The following is an 11,324-nucleotide window of genomic DNA, read 5'->3' on the forward strand; positions in this document are numbered from 1 at the left end:
TTCGTTTAAACTTACGGAGCCGCGAACTTCCACGATATACTTTTATTTGCAGGAAGGGACTGAATGATTCACGTCGCTGGAAGAGGGTCGGACGATTGTCGCTTCAGATTGTCCTCGTCTCCTTGCACCTGTGGGCGACGTCCTAGGGGGACTGTCGTCCCACTTTGCAAGAGGGACATGCGGACGGCTTTTCTTATTGTCGCAGGTTTGTGCGGGCCGGAGACAACTCGCCCCTCCGAAAATTACTTTCGACTCCCTTAGTGACCCGAAAATAAACCGTAAAGTAAGCAACGTATATAAGACCGGTTATACCGGAAGTGTTTCATATTTTCGTCAGACTTTGGTTATAACCTGTTTAGAAGTGTATCTTCGGGGCCGGGGGTGGACCCGTGAAGTGTTGTGTGTACCCTTTTGTGCGGGTGCGAGGTGTAGTACTCCAGATAAATTATGTTACACATAGGTCTCAGTTTCAGTCTCTGGGGGAAATAATCGTGATAGGGGACATACACACCATTTCGTTTGTCCCTCTTAGTTTATCGACAAAGGTGCGTAGGTTTTCTGAGTGTTATATTATTTTTACTATACGTATTACATATTTGTACGATGTGTTTAAGTTTTCTATATAGTTTTTTTCGGCGTTGTTATTTATATATTTCATCGGTCAGACCATTCGGTTTTGCCTAGTTATTATTGGTACTTCTTATATGTCGTATGTTGTCATTAAGTTCCACGGTTATTCGACAGGTATCGTAGTCGTATTCCACAGGTAAGGAAAAGAAGACCTACCTCACCATTTACAACGAAATCAAATTTGTTCATACGTGATTTGTGAGATAAATCATGTCACTATTTCGCCACGTCACACTTCCGTCCGTGCGACACTTGTTAGTGGAGAGGGGTAGAGTGTCGTCACACAGACTGACAGGCCGAATGTCGGTCAACCGGGCCTTTCGGGATTGAACTCAAACTAGAATCACTCATTTTTTTTTTTTGTTACGAAGGTCAAATCGGGAGGTTGACATAGGTCTCGACGTCTAAACCTACGACTATCGGTTGAGGGACCGTCCGCGCCGGGAGTCACATTTCCACCACAGAGCAGATTTTGTCGACTCGTGTCTTTGTGCGGAGGTAATCGTAATTCGGAGTCCTATTACTCATTGACAGTTTAATGAAATTGTTTTGTACTACGGATCACGGTCGTATCTTGTGTCGGTAAAACTCATGGGTTTCTAAAATACAATTTTTATATAGTACCTCCCAGTGGGAGGTTTGTATTCTTTGCGTTTCTACTTTGAACGTATACATATGTGTAATAGCATTGACACAAAGTAATTGCGGTTCTCCGGTAATTTTCAGTAAATTTGTTTTCATTGTTTTTTTTACCGAACCGGCTAAACTGGGTAAACTTCACAAAAACCCCAATAACCCTCTTTAGGAGGTCTAGGTAAAACTGGTACATTTCCTATTTTATTACCGGTCAAATGTTGGGTCTCTCACGTATAATGAAGCATTATGACGAAAACCCGCCTAAACTGGTACTCATACCCTATACTCCCTCCCGGTGTTCTCTTGTATATAACACGTATCGTCTCATATAAGATTCGTACCTGACTTTTGGGACTCGCGCGCCATACGATTTATTAGCTATACTTTAAGAATTATAATGTCATGGTGTGATTGAAAGAAACGCGCCGTGGTTCGCTTACGTTCGTGTTGTGTGTGTATAACTAAGTCCAGCGCTGTTGTCCGCTCGGTAAGTGCCAATTCGTGTAGTGCGATTTCGATGACAGAAGATCCTTCACCCCTCTCACATCTCCTTTTCTATCCCTTGGTTAACTTAACTTGCCCAGTCCGTCCGGCTCCGATCATACAACAACCAAGGGAGGTAATCGTCGGGATGTCTTCCGCGTCACCACACACGAGGCATGCACTAGGGACGACATGAGTGATAGACCTACGCGATGTAAGATGTAGATGTGGTTCGTCGTTTGATCCGCGACGCCCGGTATGTGTGCCCGCGCGGCTGATCTGTGCGAAAACTTAGCGCCGGGCGGCTTATACCATGTTTTACAGCGTTTAAATATGTTAAAGGTGAGGGTGAGTACGGTTACAGTATATTCGCCGTAAGTAAAACGGAAAAAAAGGACGTTAAGCGTCGTAAGTCAACTAAGCGTGATCTACCCGCGCTGAGCTCATGGTGTGTTTCAAAAAGAAAAGTATTGTCTGCCAAGACCACCGGGGAGGTACCCTTCCAGCCAGTTCCTCATTGACCGTCGGACAAGTCAGACACGGCCTTGTTCTGAAGGGCGTTGGGGGAAGACCACCAGAGACGCGGGCGGAAGGTCACGGTGTAGTGGGGACCCAGACTGTAGAGCAACCTGGAAGCATTTTCCCACCTGGCCGACAGAGTTCATTGTGCGGTGAAAAACTGTAACCTTTCTAAAAGCTCTACCAGGTGAAACAGTGCGACGATTCATCGGTAGACGGTCTCTCTGTTCGTCTACCGTCACAAAAAAAGGTTACAAGGCAGAGGTACCAAAGGGATCCCCTACACACACAGTCTGGCCGGTGTCAAATGTTACCTTGTGTAACTCAGAATGAGTGCTCAGGACCAGAAAGTGGTCGTTCACGGCTGTCAGTCGGTCGACCAGGGGTGAGAAGACTTGTAATTGTGTCAGATTGCGCGGTCTGCGCCTCGCCGACTTAGTCCTCGAACTCTGACGATGCACGGGACCACAGAGCCTTGGGGACGGTGCACCTCGTGCGTAGAATAAACCCACCTCATGGTGTGTTGTGAACGGATCAGACGATGACCAGGGCGCCAAAAGTCACACCGGTACTATGGTTGGCGGCAACAAGGGGTGCTTGCCTCGCTATGTTTCTGGGATTATCCGGTTAGACGGGTACGGAGTAAGCGGCTACAGTGAGTCCGTGGTGGGACCCTCACCCGGGCGGTCCACAATGAGTGCCTCAATGTGGTATATGCAGTTTTCCTCAGCCGGGATACTATGTAGACGACTCCCCCAGCTTTGCGCATAGAGACCGAGGACGGGATGGCTTGGACCTGTTTCACACACGGAGATGAGGCTCTGGACACGGGGGAGAGCTCACCTCTGCGCGTTTTGACCGGGAGCAAAACCCCAGGGAAGGGGCTAGGGTTCCAGTAGTTACGGACACTCCGTCACGCCGAAGCTGATGGAGGCTACGGAACTCCCGGATAGGATTTAAAGTACACAGTGCGTAGTTTGGCCAATTTCACTCAGGGACCAATGGAGGTCTGGGGGAGTTGGTGGGGTGGGGCCAACAAACTACCACCTTCCTGGACTAATGACGGGCTTTGCGGAGAACCGTCAAGTGATCTCCGCGGCCCCTGAGTCATGGAACAACTCGACCCTCCCGATACCAGACTCCTCTCCAGTACCAGGGTGGTCTTTACAGTTCATTCCTTAGGGAGTAGGTTGTGAAAAGTTGCGGTTGTAGAGACTTGATTGGACCCTGCAGTCCACGGCAGAAATCTCCCCCCCCCCCCCATGCATTCCCGGCTTCGGTGCGTCACTACCAAAACAAGGACAAAAAGTACACAAAGAGAGTAAAGGTTCAGAGTCGAAGGAACGGGAAGCTCACTTGGAGGTGGACGAAGGAGTAGGGGATTAATTGGAGTGCGACACGGGTAATAGGAGAGAGGGTAGACGGATTATCAGACGTAGGTGTAAGGGAAGTCACGGTCAAGCCAGAATCAAATAAGGATCGCAAGTCGGTCATAAAGGATTCATAGGGACTAAGGTTGCACATGGACTGGTCGAAGCACAGGATGGGCAGGGACAAGATGGAGGGAGCAGACAAAACAATCGGAATAACTGACTAGAGGGCACATGGCTTGCGAACGCGGTATTTCGTGGAAAAACGTAGGATTCGGAGATAGAGACGTCAGCCACGATACTCAGGAGGTGAGACACAGTAAGTCAGCAATGTGCAATAAACGCTTATATGTTAGGAGGGCAACGGTAAGTTGCCCTCGTATTTGTCCAGCTGTTGAAATTTGCCTATATCCAGCATTATTCCCGACTTGTCAGGGGTTGGTAAAGCCAGCATTATGACATCTCCCGAAGCTGTTAGCGCTAGGATAAACCCGATAAACCGCATACTGAACCCTGACAACCAATAATACTTGGTGTGCCGATGCCCCGACGACCGGTCATTCCGAATGCAATCCCAAAGGGAATGAGTGTAAAGGTGAAAAAATAGTGCAGTGGAAACACATTATAAAATGGCATTTACAAAACAGTCAATTAAAAAGCAAAAGAGAATAAAACATGAAAAAAAAAGGTACATGAATACAAATGACTAGGGGTGCGCCGAATGGTAAATTCTTGGCCGAAACCGATACCGAAAATAGGAAACAGTTGGCCGAAAACTGAATGCCGAAAGGCCGAAAATGATTAATAGAAATATATATATATATATACGTATATAATGTATACATTTTTTACCAATGTTGTTCAGCTACCTGATTATGGAAAAATACATGATTATGGCAACACTTAACTTAAATAATAATCATTTTTTACCAATGTGGTCCATAAAACATTTATTCAGCACTTTTGAATGCATACAGTACATTCATTCCAAGTCAAGTGCATTTTCTTTTCTCTGTAGGATAACTACAACAGAGTGCATTCAGAACAAAGCCAAGGTGCTTTAAAACTGCATAAACATCTAGGCCAGTAGGCCTACAACAAAATAGTGTAAATAAAGACTGTAACAGCCAGGCCTTCAACAACAACAAATGCACCTATAAGTTTGGTAACCTAACGTGTTGTTGTGATGACGTAATCAAAACGCGGCGACAAGCACGGCGCGCGACCATGCTCGCGGCTGGCTCACAGCCAACATGTCTGCCGCTTGGAGATATTTAAAAATATCAGAGAGAGGGGCGCGGATTGCGATTTGTAAAACGTGTTCAGCTGACATTTCTCTAGGGGGTGTAACTGCAAAGACTTTCAACACTTCGGGATTACTCCACCACTTGGCCGAAAGCCGAAAGGGCCTTTTTAACCATTTTCGGCCGATAATTTTCGGTGGTCGAATATTCGGTGCATCCCTACTATTTAACATCAACATGTTAACATAACCTTGTCAAATCATAGCATGGCTGGATTAGCATTTAGCTCAAAGCACAGAGCTATGGAAATGTTTGCAGAATAAGTGTTGTAACATAATTATTATAAACTTTGACCAATAATGAACTTGTTAAGTAAAAAAAATAAGTTTATAGTTGTGGTTATATTGATTGAGTAAGTGTCGTAACCGCAAGTGTCTTCACACAGGAAATATTTCATTAAACAAAATCGGACTAAACTTGTTGAGGGTACAATCAATTACATAACAATTTAATGGAGCAGATCAACTTCGTCTCAGTTTTATGTAATTTGCTTTATTCTTTAGTTACAGGCATTTTTGAATATGTATAAGATGAGTAATGATTAATTTACAACAAATGATTACGTCATTCACACCCCATTACTGAGTTCAGACATCCTGCAGCATTGGCAAGAGCCATTTCCATTGCACACTGGTCAAGTTCCTTCAAAAGCATTAAATGAACTATACCAATTTAAGACGTTCTTGACTTGGTTGAAGTCTGGTTGTGTATGACTTGGAATGCATAATAACAAGATGCAGATTCATATTACAAATGTGTGGTAAAGAAAAGTAAAAAGCAGCTAGTATCAAACAAAGCAAACATACATGCCATAAATTAACAGACTTACATTATTTTTTCTGCTTGTCACTTTTTTGATTTCACTGAATCTCTGGATACAAATAAAATAATTTCATCTTATTCCAACACCTTTCATTAATCTTGACAGTAAAAGCATTCATTTTCTCATTTATCAGTGAGAAAAACATGGTTAATAACTGTAAAATGTTTGATTTGTCTTTCTTTTATGGAACTACATGAACAATTGACGATTGATTTAGTGTTAACAAAGCTGGAAATAACAGTTTTGCTCCTGCTTGTTATCATCCCCTATTAGTATCGACATATTAAACTTCAAACTAAATTGTTAGCAAAGATTACACAATAACTCTGCATAGATCGCAGTATGACTCAGGTTTGCTGTAAACACTACAAAGGCATCACACACATTTTCAATTTAGAATTACACTTTTTATCTCAGTATGCAAAACAAATTACATATAATCAATCTCCTAATATCCATATGTATATCTTAAACCCACCAGAATTCATTGAATATGCCAATACAAAAGTGGAGTTGGATGCATTCCATCACAAAATGTTTTTTTGTAATTCAGAGTGAGCATTGTTAGACAGCCAGCCTTTGAATGAGTCATCATTATCTGCAAATAGAGAGCAACCAGTCCCACAGCAGGCTTTCCTGCTGGTTAAATTTACAGCCCCCCCCTCATCTTTTAAAGCTTTCCCCTACTGTTATGCTGCTCCAGACTCCTGGGATTGTATTAAGTGTTGAGAATGTCAAATGGCAGTGTGAGCACCCATAACTAAAGCTAATTTGCAAGGCCATTTATTACTACTAGATGTGTGCATGTGTATTTTTGTCAATGATGGTGCATTGAATGTTGGTCTTAGAACATGGAACATTGGCCTAGAATACATGCCATTAAACAATATGTTATGTACTGTTTGTGTTTATGTGAAGGACTATTTGTATGTTTGCTCCATGTTTTAAGGTAAATACTGTATGTCTGGCCTTGTGAGTGAACACGATTGGTTCATGTTCTTTGTCCACTTCTGCTGTTGTGAAACCATTGAACAGGGTTCATGGCGATGTCAATTTCAAGTATCACCTGAAAAAAAGGACATGTCAAGGGTTCTTACCGCACACTTTTTACTGGTATTGCTATGCATGTGAGGCAAACAACCTGATATTGACACTGTGTGGCATAACTTTCCCTCTGACCGCTCCCCCCTGACCATCAATCACCAAGGCGGCCAATTCATCAAGTAGCCCCGTCGGTCCGGCCCCCTTGTGACAAACTAACGTTTTTCCAATTTAAAATCTGATATTGATGGAGCACTGCGTACTGCTGCAGCCTCTTTTGAGCCTCGCTGGGGCCAATATTGTTATCCATATGCTTACTAATTTTCCTTGGTCATAATTGAAGTCACAACCTTTCCATACAGGATTCGGCTACTGGCTAACTACTGTGACTTAAGGAAAAATATAGAAAGACATACCCAATGTTGCTTGTTCGACAGATTGACCTTGTTTGGGTCTAGTTGTCTTCTAGACTTGTGGTCAAACCATACACCAAAGGCTACTCGTACACCTTTTTTTCAGTTTGTGTTGATATTAGTTTGCAGCACCTCAAAATAAGTCCTTCTAGACCAGTGTTGATTGTAAAGAGCAATCAATTGTTTCAATAATTCACACTGGGTAGTTTATTTAATTTAAAAAAGAATATCCGCTGATTTACAGACGTCTCTTTCCCCATGTTAGTCAATGGGAAAAAGTTTTTCTGGGCCCAGTCACGGACTGATACGGAAGTTGCAGTACCGCCGTTTGGACACAACGACTTTTGGGCACAGAGTCCAGCGCACTTCCTGGGGCTTGAGTAGATCGCTTTCTCACCAGAATAAGTCCCTGAGGGAGGATTAGGCAAATGAAGCTGCTGACGTCACATCTTCTTGTTCTGCTTTGGGTTTACTGGCAGTCTTACTTTGTAGTGGTTTATCTGCTATTTATCTTTACACTAAGGCGTGTCTGCTGCTGAGCCTATTTACTATGCATACGACAGACCTGGAACAGGGTGATGCCGTTATTGTTATTATTGCACTATTGTAATTTTGCCTGTCTTGACTGTGCTAAATAAAAGACTGGCTTCAGTAGAAGCTGCTGGGTCGCGTCTTCCGAGTAAATCGCCTGAAGCGCCGACACCTCCTCATCACTCCACCGCTCCCATGTTTTCTTTTGTGTTGCCATAAGTTAGTCTCTCTCCGTTGGTGCACTGGGCTAATGCTAATGCTAATAATGCGAGCAAATAAAATGGCGGCTTCACAAAACTTTTTTTTTAGTTTTACGGGGCGTGGTTTGCAATTCGCCCAGCCAATCAGAAATTGTTAGTGTGGCCGACACACCCACAAACTATTTCCTCCTCAGGAAAGTTCTACCTCTCTAGCAGGGACTATCTGGGGGTGAAAAGGTTCGCGCAAACTAGGGACTAGTTCCAGATCCTTTTTGGTGTGAAACCAGATCTCCCCCCCATCGGCCTAGTTCGGGGGGAAAAGTACTCCAATGTGAAAGCGCCTAAGGAAATGCTACTAAAATAAAATGTTAACAACTCTTAATGTTCATAAACTATAGACTAAAGATTATTTCTCACCATTGATGAACCGAAAAGGAATGTTATTGTTTCCAAAAACCTACTTTGCCGTACAAATCATTGAGATTTCTGGGAGTTTTCGCTTTAAGCTGTGCGCGCTCCCGCAAGGTGGATGCATATCTTGGAGGGCATGCATATTTCGGCATAACACCGTTCGCTGCTCGTCATGCAAGTGTCGTGTACTTAAGTTTAATGTATGTTTAAATAATTGTAGAGTCACAAGCGTGCATTCATGGTCGCGCTACAGAAAAGGGAGGGGAAAAGGGATGTTTAGTGACGATTTAAACCTTATTTATTGACGAACGGAAGGGAGCAGGAAAGGCTGTCAGTGGCAGAGTCGGTCACTCTGTGATCTGCACCCATAGTGAAAAGTTTATCTTTTCATTATACTTTGTAGTGTTTTAGCTTATTGTTTTGTTTCATCCTGCATTTTACTTTTTATTCCACTCAAAACGTTCTCATCATTATAATTTCCACTTTTTTCCAGTTAAAAAAAGAAGGTAGGGAAATACAAAATGGCTACAATAACACAAACAATACAAATATAGAGATGATGAGATCTGAGGCTCAGTTATCGCATAACCATCAAAACATTTGTTTGACCTATGTGTGTGGAACCATACCAGCTTTAGTATTATTAAACCTAGAGAATGTTTCAGTTTTGTAAAACCCTATGAAATAACAGCCTACTGTATGGCAGTTAAACGTTTTCTTAAACTAAGAATCACAATCATCAAATGTCTCAAAAAAGTATTGTTTTGTAATTGTAATCTATTCAGGCAATCAAAAAAATCTCACCTAGAGTTTTCTGTTTAGAGCAGGGGTGTCAAACTCAAGGCCCGGGGGCCAAATCCGGCCCGCCATTTCATTTTATGTGGCACAAGAGCTTGCAATATAATAAGTTTATTATAATGTTACGTGCCGCTTTACAGGAGAACGTTGCCCATAAACTATATGTCCCACAATGCCTCTCATTTTGTGACATGCGCAATGAAGAGACTTGCAATTATTTTCCCTAGACTTTTGCTTTCAGACGTAGTTAATTATGAAGTTATTACCCTATCCGATAATAATCCAATGCAGAAGAAATATTGTAAAATAATACATTATTTTATATTTATTCTATGTATATTTATATAGTCTTAAAGTTACCAGGTAACTTTAAGACTATATAAATATACATAGAATAAATATAAAATAATGTATTATTTTACAATATTTCTTCTGCATTGGATTATTATCGGATAGGGTAANACCGGCTAGTACAGGTAGTAGCTAGTACACATGTAACACGGGGTGTGGGCAGGTGGTGGACCTCACCACCTGACCTCACCCCCTGTTACATTTGTAAGTGTTCCGGCCACTCCCTGGAGAGGTGTGGCCCACACCCCACTGGGCTGGGCTGGGCTGGGCCGTTTTGATAGGCTACCTATGTTCTATCTATCGGATAGTTTCACTTTCACACATCAGGCCCGTAGCAGCTGTCACTGCGCAGTGAACGATCAGGAGTGAGTGACTGAGAGACCTAGGCTACGGGCCTGATGTGTGAAAGTGAAACTATCCGATAGATAGAACATAGNATAGAGAACTACGGCAGATATGTAACATTTAATGCAGCCGAACCGTGTATTACAATGCCGTTATGTGATGACCTCCAAAGAGAAAAGCAAGCACACTCGGAATAAAGTGTTTTCGGTCTGTTTCCGGTATTTGTTTATGACGATGTGATGTGACATGTGAGACTGGAATTGCACAGGGGGAAATAACGTATCTATGGCACCATTTTAGATGCGGATTTTGTTAAACTAATACGTTTGCGCTGTGCACCAACACTATACATTGACGGGGAAGGGGGTAGCAATAAAGATAACACCATTAAACAGTTACACAACATAACAGAAATAATATCGATAGCAGCGTCCCTAGCAACCACCTTGGTAACAATGAAAACGTTGTATGGACACAATTTCCTGAAGTAATCTTCGTAATAACTTGCAAACTAAAGATCATGTACATCCACTGCACACATAATCTGAAATAACAACTCATATTTCTCGCATCAAATGACATCAAAGCGCATTTTAATGGCCAAACTAACCTTAAAATAGGCATTTTCCACCGAGAATAAAACGAAGGTCGGCCATGTTTTTTCTTCTTCTGCGGGGAAGATCACGTGACATAGACGCCAGCCATTGGAAATGAATGAATGGTGCAAAAAAACGTAGGGATCTTACAATTTCAGAGGCGTTTTTGTAGAAATACTAAGTCCCAATTGTGGACCAACGTGGTTATTACACGTTTAGATGTGAGACTGGGTTGGAATATATGGTTATTAATAAAACCCGAAAATGAATAGGTCAAAATAAATATGAATATATAAACTGAATGGCCTCAATAAAAATGAGTAAAATCGACAAAATACATCAGACTATTAAGGGATTATTTTGACATTCAATTTGTTTTAAATCTAAGTTCTTTGGCTAGCCTATTCTCTAATGAACCAAATATGGAAATGTTCCAGCCCTTGAGCAAGGCACTGGAGCCCCAAACTGTGAGAGCTGTATACCAGTATTAAATAGGAGGTCTAAAGAGTGCGCTTTACGGTGTACAAATGTGACGATAATGTTATTTATTTTTTGTGGAAATATTGGAATAAATCTAAGTTTATTCAAGTCCAACTAGCAACCCCCTCATCCCTCAAAACATTTCAGTCCCCTCACACAAACACATGACCGGCTCTCAAGCCAGGGGCGGAATGGCCATTGGGAATACCGGGAGTTTTCCCGGTGGGCCGGTGCTGTGAAGAAATTTAAAAAAAAAAAATTGTTTTTTCTTTGCATATCCTACCGGCCCACATTTGTTAGTGTTCCGGCCACTCCCTTTTTCTTTTTTTTTGCTTACCTAAATCCTACCGGCTAGTACAGGTAGTAGCTAGTACACATGTAACAGGGGGTGTG

General features: G+C 42.4%; 1 long non-coding RNA gene across 1 annotated transcript in view; it reads right to left on the minus strand.

Annotated features, from left to right (window-relative positions):
* Positions 1-8,240, minus strand: part of LOC104965686 (uncharacterized) — an 8,440-nt gene extending 200 nt beyond the window's left edge. The window contains exons 1-2 of the long non-coding RNA XR_800564.1: positions 8,156-8,240; positions 1,524-1,527 (exon numbers count right to left, since the gene is read on the minus strand). This is a non-coding gene — a long non-coding RNA (uncharacterized lncRNA). The remainder of the gene's footprint in view (positions 1-1,523; positions 1,528-8,155) is intronic.
* Between the last annotated feature and the right edge of the window lie 3,084 nt (positions 8,241-11,324).

Source organism: Notothenia coriiceps, unplaced genomic scaffold (assembly GCF_000735185.1).
Source record: "Notothenia coriiceps isolate Sejong01 unplaced genomic scaffold, NC01 NC01_scaffold00037246, whole genome shotgun sequence".
Lineage (NCBI taxonomy): Eukaryota > Metazoa > Chordata > Actinopteri > Perciformes > Nototheniidae > Notothenia > Notothenia coriiceps.